The following is a 17,294-nucleotide window of genomic DNA, read 5'->3' as shown; positions in this document are numbered from 1 at the left end:
ACCTCTGGAGGTTACTGGAATCACACACACACACACACACACACACCCCTTATTTCTCACAGGCTTTGGGTGAACACTGGAGGGGGAAATGCCTGGACGAAGAAGGGGCCAGTTAGGGAAGCGCTGAGGCCGGAGGGACGAGTCTAGTTCAGCCTTCATTTGATTAGAGCTTCACAAGTCCTCCACGCTTTCTCCCAGGCCTGTGTTTCCAATCTCACAACTAGGGAGGCGGTGGAGATACGTCTGTGCGCCCATGGGTCCTTCTTGGTCGGCGCGGCTGCCAGAGACCTGGGGTCCAGAGCCAAGATCTGAGCTCTTCCCACCCCTCCATCTGCCTGCCAGCACCCCCTCCAAGAGCCCATCATTCCCTTACGGACAATTGAGGCTGACTCTTCCGTGGTATCTGCTTTTTTTTTAATGAGTCAAAGCTGTGAAATGAGGCAGCCCGGCCCAAACCTAGGTGGGAACAGTCCGTTCCAAGAGGACCTTCCTCCATTGTCCAAGAAATGAGGGGAGTCAAGGCAGTGTTATCCTTTATTTTACTTGTTATCCTTTCGTGACACAATGCTTGCAACAGGTGGTAGGACTTGCGGCTTTTAATGTCCTATTTGACAAAGGAAAATGTTGGCAACCCTATGTGGATCCCAAGAACGTTTTAGAAAACTTTGCCAGGTATAAAATCCAAATGTCTGGTTGCCGCTGAGCTGAAAGACTGAATAGGGACTTGAGGCCAGATGCGTCAGCTGTGTGGTGGGGAGAAGAGAGAGAGAGAGAGAGAGAGAGAGAGAGAGAGAGAGAGGGACAAAGGGAGTGTGTGTGTGTGTGTGTGTGTGTGTGCGTGCGGCGTGGTGGGGGTGGAGGGCCGGTTTCACCGAAGATTTCCCTCTCTCTGAAATAGCATATGAAGACAGCTACGTCACAGATCAGGAACTGGAAGGAGGTCCAGGCACTGTCCATCCCATCTCCCTATAATACAGATGAGGAAACTGAGGCCCAGGAAAGGAACATGACTAGGGCACCCCACACAGTGAGTTGGTGGTCTGGACTCTGGCCAGTGTGCACGTCCCACCCTGCCCACCTGCCCCCTGTCCGTGTGTTGGCCCCAGAAACAAGCTTGAGAGGTAGATGTAGGATATGTGGGGTCTGCCTTCGCTGCCTGTCGGAGCTCTAGTTCTGCTGCGGGGACATCTGTTGGCTTCCAGAAAACAGCCCGGCTGACAATCAGACCAAGAAGTCCCCGGAGGAACAAAGACCATGTTCAGAAGGGCACACAGACAAGGCCACTCCGGGCCAGCGGCTCCAGCCGACTTTAATCCTCCCCCCTCCTAGGTATTGATGAAGATCCCTGTTACTGAATCCCCTCCAACTTCTAGACAGCACCCAACCCCAGACCGCCTCTGCTTTCCCAACCTCTTCTCGAATCGCTCCACACCAACCTGAACCCTCTAAGAGGCCTCTCTTGGGACCTTCCTTTTGAGATTCTCTGGAGATCCTGTAGGGCATGTACTTTGCTGCACAAGCTAAATAAACCTAACTTTTTTGGACTACAGGTGTGTTCCTGGTGGTATTTAGTTGCTGGGCTCTGAACACCCAACAGATATGTGAACCAGTGTTCCGGGCAATGAGGTGGTGACAAAAAAAGCAACAGAACTCACAACAGTGCGTGGAGACGGACAGTAACTAGATTTACTGTGGACATCGTTTTGTTAATGTATAAAAATATCGAATCACTATAATTGACACCTGAAACTAGGGGGATAGTATATGGCAATGATTCTTCAATTTAAAAAAGCCGGGGGCGGGGTGGCACCTGGGTGGCTCAGTCGGTTGAGCGTCCGACTTCAGCTCAGGTCATGATCTCACGGCTCATGAGTTCGAGCCCTGCGTCGGGCTTTGTGCTGTGCTGACAGCTGGGAGCCTGGAGCCTGGAGCCTGCTTCAGATTCTTTGCCTCCCTCTCTCTCTGCCCCAACCCACTCGCATTCTGTCTCTGTCTCTCTCAAAAATAAACAAACACTTGAAAAAATTTAAAAAAAAAAGAATTCACAACTGTGTGGTACCAGCTTACGGGTAGATAGATATACAATGTGATCCATGGAATGGAATTGAGGGTCCAGAAATAAAATCATGTGTTCGTGGGCAACTGATTTTCAACCAGGATGCCAAGACCACCCAAATGGGGGAAGAAGGATCTTTTAAACAAATTACACTGGGGAAACTGGATAGCCACGTGCCAAAGAATAAAGTTGGACACTTGTTCTTACACCATATAAAAAAAATTAACTCCAAATGGCTCAAAGACTTCCTTATAAGAACTAAAATTATAAAATTCTTAGAAGGAAACCTCGGGATACCTCAGATTTGGCAAGGGATTCTTAGGTATGACACCAAAAGCACAAGCTAGAAAAGAAAAAAGTAAATTGGGCTTCATGAACACTTAAAACCTGTGTATTTCCGAGGATGCTATCAAAAGAGTGAAAAGAGAACCCAAAGAATAGAAAATATTTGCAAATCGTATATCTGATAAGGGACTTGTATCTAGAATAAAGAGCCCTTCCAACTCATCAGTGAAAAGACACATGACCCAATTTTTAAATGGGCAAAAGATCTGAAGAGCTATTTCTCCAAAAGAGATATGCAAATGGCCCATAAGCACATGAAAAGATGCTTGCCATCCTTAGTCCTAAGGAAACACAAATCAAAACCACGAGATAGCCCTTGACACTCACTGGGAAGGCCGCGATCGAAAAATCAGGTAACAAACCCAGGGGAGGGTGCAGGGAGATCTGAACCCTCAAACTCTTCTGGCAGGCACGTAAAACAGTGCAGCCACATTGGAAAGCAGCCTGACATCAAAAGTTAAACCCTAGAGTTGCCGTATGACCTGGCAATTTCACTCCTGGGTATGTACCCAAGAGAAATGAAAACATATGTCCACACAAAAATGCACACACGCTATGCGTAATGGCCAAAAGATGGAAACAATCCAACTGTCTAACTGATGAATGGATAAATGAAACGTGGTTTATCTGTACAATGGAAGGGTGTTCAGCCATGAAAAGGAATGGAGTGCCGTTACATACTGCCTCAACATGGATGAGTCTCGAAAGCGTTATGCCTATTAATAAGCAAAGGAACTCAGCCACGGAAGACTACATCCCATGTCATTCCATTTATGAGAAATGTCCAGAACTGGCAAATCTGTAGACAAAATAGATTAGTGGTAGCTTAGGGCTGAGGGGAGGGAAGGGAATGGGTATGGGCTTTTTTCTGAGGCAAGGAAAAGATTCTCAAATTGCCTCCGCGGTCAATGGAGTCAATGATAATTGTGCTTATCTGTGAAAATATTAATCCGTGCTACCATTGAATTGTATACTTTAAGTGGGTGAATGTATGGTGTGCAAATTATACCTCAGGAAAGCTGTTTAAAAGAAAATAGGCCTGGGCCCTTTCCCACAGAGGCTCCATTCTAGAGGGGAGCGTCCACATGAAACCCATCCCTCACAAATAGTTTCCACCTGACACAAGGCTGAAGGAGCAAGGACCATGAGGCAAGGCGAGGAGGGCTGCATTTAGCGGGGAACAGGTGTCCCTGAAGCCCGCTCTGGGGAAGTGACTTGTTAAAATATCTTTTTTAGGGGTGCCTGGGTGACTCAGTCAGTTAAGCTACTGACGTAGGTTCAGGTCATGATCTAGCGGTTTGTGAGTTCGAGCCCCGCATGGGGGTCTGTGCTGACAGCTCAGAGCCTGGAGCCTGTTTCAGATTCTGCGTCCCCCTCTCTCTCTGCCCCTCCGCTGCTCACACTGTCTCTCTCTCTCAAAAATAAACATTTAAAAATTAAAAAAAATAAAATATCTTTTTTATTTTGGAGCTTTAATGAGTCATATATATCCTAAAATTCACTCACATCAAATGGACAAGTCAGTATTTAGTAAATGGACTGGGTTGTACAACCATCACTATAATCCAGCTTTAGCTCATTCTCATCACCCAGTAAGATCCTTTTATTTATTTATTTATTTATTTTTTCAATCTTTATTTTTGACAGAGGGAGAGAGACAGTGCAAGTAGGGGAGAGGCAGAGAGAGAGGGAGACATAGAATGTGAAGCAGACTCCAGGCTCTGAGCTGTCAGCACAAAGCCCAACGCGGGGCTCGAACTCACAAATCGTGAGATCACGACCTGAACTTATGTCAGTTGCTTAACCGACTGAGCCATCCAGGCACCCCCCAGGAAGATTCTTTAAATGCATGCACAGTTAATTCCGTTCCTGGCAACCACTAATCTACTTCCTGTTCCCATCAGGTTTGCCTTTCATGGAAATTTCACATAAATGGAATCCTACGATATGTGACCTCTTCCATCTGGCTTCTTTCAACGAAGCAGACGACTTGAAGGTCCGTGTTGTGGCACGTGCTTAGCAGTAGTTCGTGCCTTTTCATTGCCAAATAGAACTCCACCAGGTGATGGGCCACTATGTTGCTTCCGACGTTTGGCTTTGAGGAACAAAGCTGTTCTGAAAATTTCACGGCAAGTCTTGGTATGGGGGGGATGTTGTCATTTCTCCAGGGTAAATTCCTAGGAGTGGATTTGCTGGGTCCTATGGTAAATTTAACTTATCACATGACCACATTTAACTATCACATGACCACACCCAAGGGTCTCTTCTGAGGCCAGCGCCCTGCATTACTCCTGGCCTTGCCCTCTTCTTCCTTCCACGTGGCCGCAGGCCTCTTAACCCACGACCTCTCCATACCTTGGGACCTGGGCCAAAGTGATCCCTGCACCCAGAAAGCAACGGGTCCCCTTACCATAGAGTCTGCTAATGTCCCCAGTACCCACTCGCCTCTATGAGCTCCTGAGTGAGCTAGGCGTGTACCCATCCAGGAAAACCTTCCTTGCTGTTGGATATGGTCACGTGAGTAAGTCTGGCTAATGGGGTAGAAGTAAAAGTGTCATTTCCAAGCAGTGTCTATCCAGGGAGGAGGTGAGACCTTCATCGTTCCTTCTTCCTGACAGTTGGAATGCAGATGTAATGTCTGGAGCTCCAGCAGTGACCTTGGATCACAAGGTGGGGTGACCTTGGGAATAGAAGCCACCCACAATGGAGCAAAAAGTCTGACATACCCTACGTGGTGCACACTTTCCATTGTATTCTATGATAAACAGAACACAGAATACAGTGTAAAGGGCATCCCTGGAGTCTGGGCCCCAGATACCAGAGTGCCGCATTGGCCTCAACTACTAAGGGGTTTTCTGCACCCAGTTTCAACATGGGACGTGTGGTTTCCCCACATCACCAAGCAATTCTCCATCACCAGCTGGGTGGCTTACATAACTCCGTTGTGACACTGTCTACCTGGAGATAGTGTCAGATCCCACAGGTTAAGGGCTTAGTCCCACACGACTGCCCCCACCCACTTCAGATGCCAGTCACAAGCCCAGGCTGTCACCTGTCCTGACCGATTGAATCAGAGGTTCATATGACCCCCTCTTCAGGTTTTGTGAAGTTGCTAAAGCAGCCCGCAGAACTCAGAGAAACACTAGATTACCAGTTTTTATCATAGAAGGATACAACTCAGGAACCAGCAACAGAGGGAAGAGAGGCATATGGCAAGGTACGGGAAGGGGGCTTGGGGCTTCCACGCCCTCTCAGTGTGCAATCTCCATGTGGCCACCAACCCGGAAGCTCTCTGAACCCCATCTTTTTGTTTTTTTATGGAGGCTTCATTACATTGGTGCGATTGATTAAACCATTAGCCGTTGGTGATTGATCTTAATCGCCAGCCCCTCTCTTCTCCCCAGAGGTCAGAGGGTGGAACTGAAAGGTTCTTTCTTTCTTTCTTTCTTTCTTTCTTTCTTTCTTTCTTTCTTTCTTTTTTCTTTTTTTTTTTTTTAAATATAATTTATTGTCAAATTGGCTAACATACAGTGTATACAGTGTGCTCTTGGTTTGGGGGGTAGATTCCCGTGATTCATCGCTTACATGAACTGAAAGTTTCAACCCTTCCATGGCTCTGTTGGTTCTCCAGGCAACCAGTCCCCCATCCTAGGTGGGGTCCAAAAGTCACCTCATTAACATAACAAAAGACACCATTAGGAGCTCTGTGCTAGGAAGCATAGACCATATATATAAGACCAAATATATACTTCTTGTTGTAAATCACAATATCACAACTGCCTACCTCTGGACATCATGCAAGAGAAACATCCTTCCATTGTGAGCAAATACCATTTGAGAATTTTTGGTTATCTGCAGCCAGATCTACTTGTAACACCCCTGGTCTAAGACCCAGTCCCATGTACTCCTTTTCTTTGCCCAGATCCGCTGTGCCCAGGATGAGGGACTGTTGGCTCCCTTCAGGAGAAACGTCGTCCTACCCCAACAGTGGCCCCACGAGACGACCCGTGTAAGTGCCACAGCCCGGATTCCCCCAAATCTAGGCTCTCCTGCTTTGAGTCTCATCCAACCTCATCTTGTGTTTGATCCTCTATTGCCAATTACTCCAAGCAGTGGCACCACACGCAATTTCTCTCTTATGGGTTTTCTGGGTTCACCAGGCATTTCTAGCTCAGGGTTCCCCTTATGAGTTTGCAGTCAGGTGATGGCTGGGGGAGGAGTCATCTGAAGGTTCAACTGGGCTGGAGGTTCAAGATGACTTCCTTGACCTGTTGGTAGGTGGTGCGGGCCAGGAGCTCAGCTGGGGCTGTGGGTTCCTCACAGCATGGAGGCCAGAGTCCAAGGACTGTCCTGGGAGTAAGGCTTCTAATGCCCCAGCCTTCAAAGCCACCCGGCATCACCTCTGCCACGTGATCTGAGCCAGCCCTGGTTCAAGAATAGGGGACTAGACAGGGCATAAGTACCAGGAGGTGGTTCATTGGGGGTCACTCTATCATAGAGATAGGAGTCTGGGGCTCGGCGAGAGACTGGACCAGTCACAGATTTGGGTGTCAGCAGCATTTATGTGCTAATCAAAAGCCCAGGAATGGATGAGTTCTGCATGCACTTGAGTGTGCGTGTGGCACGTGTGTGTGTGTGTGGGGGGGTATTGTGTGGTGTGTGTATATGTGGGGTGTTGATGTGGCGTGTGGTAGGTGTGGGGTTGGGGGGGTATATGTGCCTGCGTGTGGTCGGAAGCTGGAGGTTGGCAGAGAAGAAATGGAATTCAAGGGAGGGGTGGGTCCTTTAGAGTCTTCCACAGTTGGATTCCCATTTCTGCTGCCTCCCACTCTCCTCCTTCAGAGCTCCTGACACCTTCGGACCCACCCCTGGCCACCATTAGGCACAGAAGAAGCTACCAGAGATCAGAGATCACCTGGAGGGAGGAGCCACGTCCAGGGCTCCTGGGGCAGCATTCTGGTCCTATCCTGCCCACCAGTCCCTCAAGAAACTCCCCCACCCCCACCCCCAGTATAGCAGGTCCAGGCGAAGGCCCCCGCAGCAAGGTGGGCGGGCCTCACTGAGGCCCCAGTCTTGCCGGCAGTTCCCCATGCCAGGAGGTCTCTGGGAAGCATGTGGGGTGTCATCCCTCTGCCCAGACCCTAGGGATGTGCAAAGGCTGCTCAGCCCAAAGTCAGGGGTCCTGGGGTCCGCCCCACCACGTGACTGCAGGGAGGTCACTCGCATTCTCTGAGCCAAATAAAAAGACTGTATTAGATCCCTTAAGATTCCATCCAGAGTCCCACGACTGAGCACAGCCCCACTCAGCCTCTCCAGGATCTGTCATTCATCCATGTTCTCCTACCTTCACAGGTGAAACCTGGAAGGGCCTACAGAGAGGCAGGAAAAGCGCCTAAGCTCCAGAGGTCATCTCAGGCAGCCCCTGCCTAGGTTCTAGGCGTCATCTCTGTCTGAGTCAGAGGCCCTCATCTGTCAGGCAGGGCCCAGCGGCTGCAGGGGAGGGAGCAGAGGGGGAGTTAATCTTCCCTGGAATATTAATGGCCCCGTCAGGAGTGCTGGGGACGAGCTGAGCAGCAATCTGCCTTTATTAACAAGGCGGGCGCCAGCTGGAGCGCAGGCGCCCCAGGAGACAGAAGAACCCAAAAGCAGAGGCAGCTGGGAGGAGCCGGCATCCTGGCCAGGAGGGCTGGCAGCAGGTAGCCAGCTGAGGAGGTGCCCAGCGGCCACCTGAGCCCCAGGGCCCCTCCCGCCTCAGCCACACCACCACCTATCCCCGCACCCCCGCCCCGCCCCGCCCCGCCCCCATCAGCCTTGTCCTCCACCTTTTCTGCCTCTTCCTCCAGGAAGCCCTCCTGTAGTCATGCTCGGCTTGGACTCCCAGGTGCCTCCATGTGGGCTGTGCCTGTCACCCAGACTTGCCGCCCGGCCAGTAATTGGCTAACATGGTGGTTCTCGGTCCTACTGCACAGTAGAGTCACCTGGAGAGTTCTAGCAATCCTGATGTCCTGACAACATCCAGAGATACTGATATCAGTGGTCAGGAGAGCGCCTTGTCATGGAGATCAACATGTACTTGACCTAGGGCACCCCTCCCGGCTCTCCCCAGCACCCATCTGCTGCTGCTGCTGCCAGGAGTGCTAACCCTCCTGTGTGCTCACTGCAGGCCGGCACAGCTCTATGAGCTTTATATACTCATTGGACCCTCACAACAACCCCTGAGACCCAGCCGGCATGCCCCAGTTTATAGAAGGGAAATCTGAGGCATAGAGAGGTTCAGTCACACACGTGCAGGCAGCGGGGCTCCAGAGCTGGGCTCTTCACCACTCTGCCTGGTGCCTACCTGCAAAAGGGACCTGGTGGGAAAGGCTTAAGCTGCAGGTCACTTGGGAGAAGACACGCAGCCAGGCCATCAGTGACTCGGTCCTTTCCTGAGACCAGAGGCCACAGACTCAGGACACATGCCAGAGAAGTCACCAGGACACAGCAAGAGGTGCAAAAGAAAGCTCCAGCACGCCTTGATCAAAGTCCCCGGCAGTTTTCAGAGCTTCCCCCACTTGCCTGGGCACCCTCCGAGTCCTGTTCCAGTGCCCAAGTTACTGATGGAGAAACCGAGGCTAGGAGCGATGAGGGGCCAGGTCAGCTTCTCAGGCCCGTGTGGGGAGGGGTGGGGTAGGCCTGCACATGCACATGCAGAGCTGGGTGGGAGGGCCTCCTCCTTGGCTCACGGAGCGTGTGCGTGCACACGTGTGAGTATGCGTGTACATGCATGTATATAGGTATGGGGGTGCACGCCTGCCCTGAGCCCATCTGGGTGCCTGACTCACACCGTCCCCGGCCCCCGAGGGCATCCGACCCAGGGGCCATCGGCTCCTCTAGGAAAGCCAGCCCTCACCTCACTCCACCTCAATTTAAGCCACCACTGGCACAGGGTTCCGAAGCCAAGATTAACCACTGGCCCTATGGCTGGAAGCAATACACATTTCCCTCCCTTTTGCCTTTTTTGTTCACCAAATTGAATCAGTTCACTAAAGTGGCTCACATTCGATTTGTTGTGATTCCCCAACGGTGAAGAAGAGACAGGAGAGGGGCGCCTGGGTGGCTCAGTCGGTTGAGCGTCCCACCTCACCTCAGGTCATGATCTTGTGGTCTGTGAGTTCGAGCCCCGCGACGGGCTCTGTGCAGACAGCTCATAGCCTGGAGCCTGTTTCAGATTCTGTGTCTCCCTCTCTCTCTGACCCTCCCCCGTTCATGCTCTGTCTCTCTGTCTCAAAAATAAATAAAATGTTAAAAAAAATTAAAAAAAAAAGAAGAGACAAGAGGCTCTGGGGCCCCAGGTCCAAACTTCACTCACTGAGATGAACTCCAGCTGGCCCGAGGGGGGCCCAGCCAGGCGGTCACGTGCCATTCTGCTCGCCCCCTCCCCCTGAGCTGCCGCACCCCCCCAAGCTGAAGGCCACCTGCCCCCCAACAGGACATGTGGCATGCCCACACCCAGGTACCCTGCTCTCTGACCCTAAACTTCTCAAATTGAAACCAAGTTCTGACCCCGCCTGCCTCCAGGAGCACGTCACATCACTCGTACCTCAGTGAGCAATGCTTTCCAAGGCAGAAGCCCACAGGACGGGGGCACGGCAGATGCCCCACCCCCGACACGCTGCCACCGTGCCCTAGACGCCACCACCGGAATCGTTGACCTCCGGGCTAACATTTATCGAGAGTCTCCCATATACCAGGCTCCGTTGTATGAAGTCGCCTAATGGTGTAGACACTACACTTATCCCCATTTTACTGACGGAGACACTGAGGCTGGAGCGGTTACGTGCGCTGCCCAAGGTTCGCCAGCAGTAAGTGGTTGTGGCCCACCTAGTCAGTAAGTCACCCCAAAGCTAATCTCCGGCCTGCTGTCTCCCTTTCAGCGTCTGCCTCCTGGGAACCCAGCCCACGACACAAGAGCTGGAAAGAGCTGATGCATGTGTGCTGAAGAGGCCCCTGTCATCCATGAACAGGGACAAGAAGCAGGAACTTGGAACGGTGACAGGCAGGCATGAGGCCCCACGGTCCAGGGAGGGAGCGAGATGAAGCCAGCGTCTGTGCCGATTCCCAACCTTGCCCAGCTCCCGGTGAAGCCCTCAGGTTCTGTGAGATCCCCCGATTCCTCATCATACTCCCCACTAGCTTGAGTGGATTTCTGTTTCTTGCCATCAAACTCTCCCGGAACAAGACAGGCTGTTAGTCCACGTTCTTTGAATCAGAAACCAAAACCCAGAGGGAAGGGGCCTTCCCTGAGGTCACGGCCGGCTAGTGAAAGAGCCAGCTCTTCACCCTTTATTTATGTAACAAGGAGCTACTGCGGCCCTACTGTGTGCCATGCATTTCGTCAATTTGTGGGTTATAAGCAAGGCCAGCATGATCCCTTTAATCGCGGAGCTGAGGCTCCAGTGAGAGAAAAAGACAAGTAAACAGACCATTACGACACAGGGAGACGAGCACTATGGAATCACTTAGGAGGGGCACTTATCCTGGGTTTGGGACCTCACAGAAACTTCCTTGGGGGGGGGGGGGGAGTGTGTGATATCTATGCCAAGGCCTGTAGGAGAGCAGAGCCCTCCAGGGAGAGGGAATAGAATGTGAAAAGGCTCAGAACTGAAAGGGTGTATGGGCCACATGCTGGTTTTAGCTGCTCAGCATCTTTTCCTCGGTCAGGGGAGGGGGACGCATAGCTTTCCTGACTCTGTGTTGCTTCTGGGAGGTGGCCAGTCACCATCCCTGTGTCCCTGACCATAGGGTTAGGTCCAGGACACATTCCAGCCTGATGAGCATCTCTCTCAAGAATCTGCGTCTCTAACGGAGACACACGGGGATGGCAGGTGGTGAGACCTGAGGCACCGAGTGGCGGTGCCCCAGAGGGACGATCTAAGCCACTCAGATCCCCAGAGCTGCCCCAGCTCGCGTCCATCCTGAGGCCCATCGTCTAGCTTTCCCTTCTCTTTTGGGACCTGTTCCACTGCCTCTTCAATAAATCCCTCCTTCCTTTCTCACTTTTCGAAGTCAACTTCTGATGCCTGCAACCAAATAGTCCCAATTCAGAAATTGGTACCAGGAGTGGGATTCACGGAAAACCCTTAGGGACGTATGAGCTCCTTAGAATTGGTTTTCGTTACTCCTCAAGGCCCGGATCAGTAAGCCTCGGGTCCGTATGATTGGCCAGAAGAGTGGTTACCAGGGGTACACAGTGGTGAACCGCTAGTCGTGCTACCTTCCAGTCACCTGGGACCATGCACCAACCCAAAGTGAGATCTGGCCACCGCCACGGCCAGTGTATAAAGGATGGGGAATGCTGGGCCCATAAGCTGGATGGTTGTTCCCAACACTGGATAATTTAAAGCAATGAAATGACAGGTTCAAATCAAAATGTTCACCTCAAGGCCCAGAATAAAATTTAGGGCCATCAGGTGACCACGCCGAAGGAATCTTTCATCACAGATAGCCATGGGAGTTGAAATTGCAGAAGCCTGAACTTACAGATCGATTTTGAAGTTACCGAATTACAGCATCTGTTGAATTCACAACCTTACCTGTTCCCCTCTGTGAAAGGGCAGGCATTGGTCAGGAAACATTTGTGTCCTATTGGAATGGCGATATCTGGGAGGCTTATGAGGAGTCGGAGGACCCTAAGTCCCCAGGTAGCTCACTGTCCCCACCCCCCCGACTCCCCTCATGGCCCACCCTCAGTTTCTCCCAGGATATTGAGGATCTGGGCTCCATGCGGTCCAGAAGGTACAACGAACCATCTGGGGACTGGAAGAGTTATACCCAAAATGAGCTGCAGGAAGTCACCAATTTATATTTGTAAGATATCAAGAATACATGTGTGAATGACTTTTGAGGGTGCCTCGATCAAGTGGGGAGGGATGTAGGCATAGACCCGGCTACATTTATGGAGATGGGTGTAGTCACCGGAAATTCTGCACTCAGGGTGCTCTCTCGGGCAGCTGGCATAAATTCTGACATTTTGCAGAAGTCACTACTGTGAACCTGGGCCAAACGATGAGCTGCACTAATTGGGCAAAAAGGACGAGGAAGCCCCTGGCCTAATTAGAGGAACGGAGCCAATGCAAGACAAGAATGTTTACTGGATCTACCCATCCCCATCAATTCCGGGGCACCCCGCCCCCTTCATGCTCCCTGTGAAGATACCGCCAGTGAGAGGGGTTCATAATCTTTTTTTTTTTTTTAAGAAAAAAATATGGGGCGCCTGGGTGGCTCAGTTGGTTGGGGTCTGACTTCGGCTCAGGTCATGATCTCACAGTTCGTGAGTTCAAATTCCGCGTCGAGCTCTGTGCTGACGGCTCAAAGCCTGGAGCCTGCTTTGGATTCTGTGTCTCATTATCCCTCTGCCCCTCCCCTGCTCATGCTCTGTCTCTCTCTGTCTCTCAAAAATGAATAAGTGTTAAAAATTAAACAAAAAAAGAAAAGAAAGATAATATTAACAAAACACGAATTTAATATTAGTATTTAATAAATGCTAATTTAACCGAATTAGTACTATATTTCAGATAGACAAAAGGTATAAAGAACAATGTAACAAACATCCATGAACCTCTTATCAGACCTAAGGTGAAATGTGCGAATTCGAGTTCTCCAGGAAAGGAGACATCAAGAGGGGACAGGGGGAAACATCTGTGAGGGGAGGGAGAAGAGGAGGTGGGCAGGGCCACCAGCTCACAAGGCAGCCTGACCATTGGGAAGGGCAGAGGGGAGGGAGGAAGGCTGGCTGGGAAGAATCCCAGAGGGCAATGCAGTTGTGGAAAAGTTTCACCAAGGCCAATGGGAGGTCCTGGAGCCAAAGTCACTGGTAAGAGGAGCCCTGCATGTGGCAAGCCCTGTCTTGCCTGGTGTCCCTGCCACACACAGTTGGGCTGGGTGCAGCCCCAGGAGGTGTGGCCTCGAGACGAATCCAGTGGAGGACACAAAGCAGCAGCAAGGGCCGTGGATGTTATGAACCCTGCAGTAGGCGATATGCATTTTCACGGCCACACATGAAACACGGCCAATACCAATCACACTCCCTGTTAACCATTTACTTTCCAAATCCTTAAAATGGGCTCAGCTACCCCCTCTCTGCGGTCCAGGAATTCTGGCAGAGGGCTGCTCTTGCCACAGGCTTTCTAATCTTAGAGCGAGTGGTAGAGCTTTGGTGGCCCAGCCTGCTATAATCATGGTGTGAAAATAGTGGGCATGGTCATCCCTAAGAGACAGCGGGCATCTGGGGGGGCAGAGATCCCGGGCAGGGGTACTTGCTCAAAGGTGCCCTGGGATGCAATGAGCGAGGAGCCCGTTGAGGCCCCACCCACCTCTAGGTTTGCTGAGTAATGGGCTCTGAGTCCCTGTAACTGGGCTGGGTCCAGACCCAAGGCATCTCAAAGGCAGGGGTGGGCAGCACCTCTAGGCAAGGACCTGTTGCAATGGCATTCAGAGGACACGCTGAATCTTCTTCTATCCAGCTTCCCCCAGAGGAGGCTCCTACCCCTTACCGGGGTTGCTGAGCACAGAAGTGGGGTGACGGTTAGATGAGAATCTGGCTAACTCTCACTCCCAGAGCAGCACGACTTTGGGAGTTCAGGGTCACTGTGTTCCCCGCTGAATTCAACCTACCCTAGAGGTCAATGGGGCCTCGACCGCCTCCAGAGGTTATGTCTCAGGAGATGGAGGTCCTTGTGGGTGACAGAAAACCCACATCGGCTTCCTGAACAGAAAACCAGGGCCTGTTAACAAGAGGAAGGGCCAGGAGGAAGCCATTTAGGCTTCCATTACCTACAAACACGGTGACTGCCCGGCTGAGTGCCACCCTCAAACACCAGAAAGACAGAGCTGTGATGATCTCCATCACACCCTCGTTCTACACGCATCCCCACCGGCCGGTATGGAAAACAGCTAGATCTCAGCAAACAACAATGGCGTGTTGCAAAGTTATGCGGGTGGTGACTCCATTCGCAGCTGCTGTTCCAGATGTGGGCCCCTTGGGAGAGCACACTCATTTAGCCCCATGCTTGGTATTCAGTTGTCGATCTGGAAAATGGAACGCACTCCGTCTGACAAACAGAGAACAACAGAAGCAGGCAGCGTGCACCTGACCAAGGCAGTAGCAGAACCTTACTGCCCTGCCTCAGGGAGGGTGGCTTTCCAGCTCCTCCCAGAGCCCTCTCCCCATCCCACAGGGCATCGGGCGTTAAGATACACCTGACAGGGGCACCTGGGTGGCTCAGTCAGTTGGACGCCTGACTTTGGCTCACGTCATGATCTCGCGGTTCATGAGTTCGAGCCCCGCGTCGGGCTCTGTGCCAACAGCTCAGAGCCTGGAGCCTGCTTCAGATTCTGGGTCTCCCTCTCTCTCTACCCCACCCCTGCTTGCTCTCTGTCTCTCAAAACTGAATACACATTAAAACTTTTAAAAAAAGAAAAAGGTACACCTGACAGACACAGGGACACAATTCAGGGCCTGCCACCTCAGTAGGGATCCTGCAGGTCTGTGGTCTGAGCTATGCTGGGATACTCTCTTCAAAGCCGAGGAGAATTTGCTGTAACTTGAACCCCCTACCTCTGAAAAGGAGGCACAATGCTTGGTGGACTTCTTTGGATTTTGGAAGCGGCCTTGAGGTCAACTCTGCTGACACCTTTTCTAAGCCAGCTGGAAAGTGTCCAGCTTTGAGCGGGGTCCCAAGCAAGCCAAGTCTCTAGGGGCTTGGGCCGTGATGCAAGCCCCCCCCCCCACCTCAGCGCTTGCCCAGTGGTGCTCGGGGTGTCCAGGGCGGGGCGCAGTGCTGGATGGAATTTGCTGCAGGCAAAAACTTCTCCAGTGGGAAAGTCCCAATGGAGTCTCTAGAGCTTTTTAATAAGGAACGCTTCCTTCCCCCTTGAGGAAATGGGTTCTTGCCTCTGGCTCAGAGAGACTTGAATACCTAACCCTGAGTCTCCAAGCAGTTGGGAGCCTGAGCTATCCATCATGAATCAGATGCCACTGGTGCCCCCAGCCCTACGTGGGCTGTGTCCAGGAGACTTCCATCTTCAGTAACCCCGTGCATGTCCCCTTGTCAGGGCTTCTCCTTTCTGTCCTACACGGTAGTGACCTTTTATATTCTCCGGAGCAGAAACCAGGAATATCAGGAAGGAATGTTTTCGTTGCAAGCAGCAGAAAATAGCGGCTTAAAAAGTAGAAGGGCTCACACAATTTTCAAGAATACAAAGTTAACTGCTTCAGGTGAGGCTGGATCCAGCAGCCCAGTGATAACACTAAAGGCCTTATTCCTGCCACTCCTCTCTGCCTTCCATGGTGTCGACCTTATCTTAACATTGCCCTCTCCATCTCCCACAGAATAGCTATCAGCAGTCTGTACACTTCCTCCTTCGAGTCTGCTGGCAGTGAGCACAACACTGTTGACAATGCTTGGGAAAGCAGAGAGGCTCCTTTCCCAGAATCCTCCAGCGTCCTTGTGCCTCCTGGGCCTAAACTGGGTCATGTACTCATTTGTGGACCAATTTCTGTGGCCGGGGAGTTTCACTGACTGGTTGCAGACACCCAGGCCCCACGCCTGGGGCTGAGAGGAGCCAATCCTATCCAAACAACACGAGCAAGGGTAGAGAGGGGCAGTCCTCTAAAGGAGATAAGGGGCTTTATTGCCATAAAGTGGGGGAAATGGATGCTGGGCCCCACAAACAGCAGACTCCACACAGGCAAGCGGGTGGGGAGAAGAACCAGCTTTGCTACTCCTGCCATGATTATAGAATCACAGCCCGTGTGTTGACTTGAATCTTAGAAGCTCCGACTCCAACCATGTTCATGAGGTTTTTTTTCCTCCTCTGGAACCTCAGCCAGCTGTTTGGAGGAGATAGAGCTGTGGCCCCTGGGTGGACCGCAGGAGGGAAAACCCACCTGCTTCAGCTCTAGTTCTATTTCTCCTGAATTCCCAGACACCCTCCACTACCAGAAGGGTTGGCTTCTCCTCTCAAACCACTCCCCCCACCCCCACTCTGTCGGCCACCTGGACGTGTAGAAGCCATCTACCAACAAGGCTGGGAAACTGGGAGCGGAGTCCTGGGGAGAAACAGGCCGTTGCCTCAGGCTCTGCTCTTGGAGACTTTTTGCCCTATCGGCCCTCCACAAGGTACACAACTTTTCAGACAACAGCAACTCCCTTTTTGTGTGTGATAAAAACATTTCACCCCCAAACTCAATAATTAAACCTACTCTAAAAGTGATAATTCTGCATGACGTTTTCACACAAAGACACCGTCCCCATGTGTTTACTCAACTCGGCCGTCTCCGGGCAGAGGTTGTCCCGTGAATGATCCGCTGGAGTCGGGGCCACGTTTGCACGCACCAGACCGGTTTGCTCTGTTGTGCACCGAGCAGCGCAGAGGCAAGAGGCAGCTCGCACCGCAGCTCAGGCTGTTGCCTGCGCCCCCACTTCCATCTGTTTGGAAGTGCTCTCTGGTCAGCCTTGACTTTGGCTGAAGTTCTTTTTCTCTAACTACATCTCGGCGAGATCACCGCGACCCCGGAAGGCGCCGCGGGAAAGCTGGTCCTGGGAGAAGCCCCGCCTTCCCCACTGACGTCAGAGCACTGGCCCCGCCCGTGCGGGAAAGCTAAACGTTCCTCGCGTTATAGTTTAGTTACAAACCACAGTGTTTAATTTCAGGTCGTTGTTTATTCCTTCCATAAACCTGTTTTCCTTGTCCAATGGCTATGTTTTCCCGTCTGTGAGAAATTGGGTGTCTTGGTATGGGATGGAACGCGCTCTAATTTTTTTCATGAAAATTAATGAAAACATTTTTTCATTTTTATGGCTTTGCAGTCAGGGGCAGGGCTTTTAGAAATTAATTAAAGTCGCCGAGT

General features: G+C 51.6%; 2 long non-coding RNA genes across 2 annotated transcripts; one reads left to right on the top strand and one right to left on the bottom strand.

Annotated features, from left to right (window-relative positions):
* Positions 1-516: 516 nt before the first annotated feature.
* LOC109271465 (uncharacterized) lies at positions 517-16,960 on the bottom strand. The gene is made up of 2 exons (XR_002081970.2): positions 16,712-16,960; positions 517-743 (listed from the first exon to the last, which is right to left on the bottom strand). It is a non-coding gene; the product is annotated as an uncharacterized LOC109271465 (long non-coding RNA).
* Positions 938-1,547, top strand: LOC109271464 (uncharacterized). Its single transcript, XR_002081969.2, has 2 exons — positions 938-1,027; positions 1,330-1,547. It is a non-coding gene; the product is annotated as an uncharacterized LOC109271464 (long non-coding RNA).
* Positions 16,961-17,294: the final 334 nt, after the last annotated feature.

The sequence above is a fragment of the Panthera pardus genome, unplaced genomic scaffold, assembly GCF_024362965.1.
Source record: "Panthera pardus isolate Hobbes unplaced genomic scaffold, ASM2436296v1 HiC_scaffold_17, whole genome shotgun sequence".
Classification (NCBI taxonomy): Eukaryota; Metazoa; Chordata; class Mammalia; order Carnivora; family Felidae; genus Panthera; species Panthera pardus.
The sequence above is the reverse complement of the archived record's forward strand: the minus strand, read 5'-3'. Positions and strand labels throughout refer to the sequence as shown.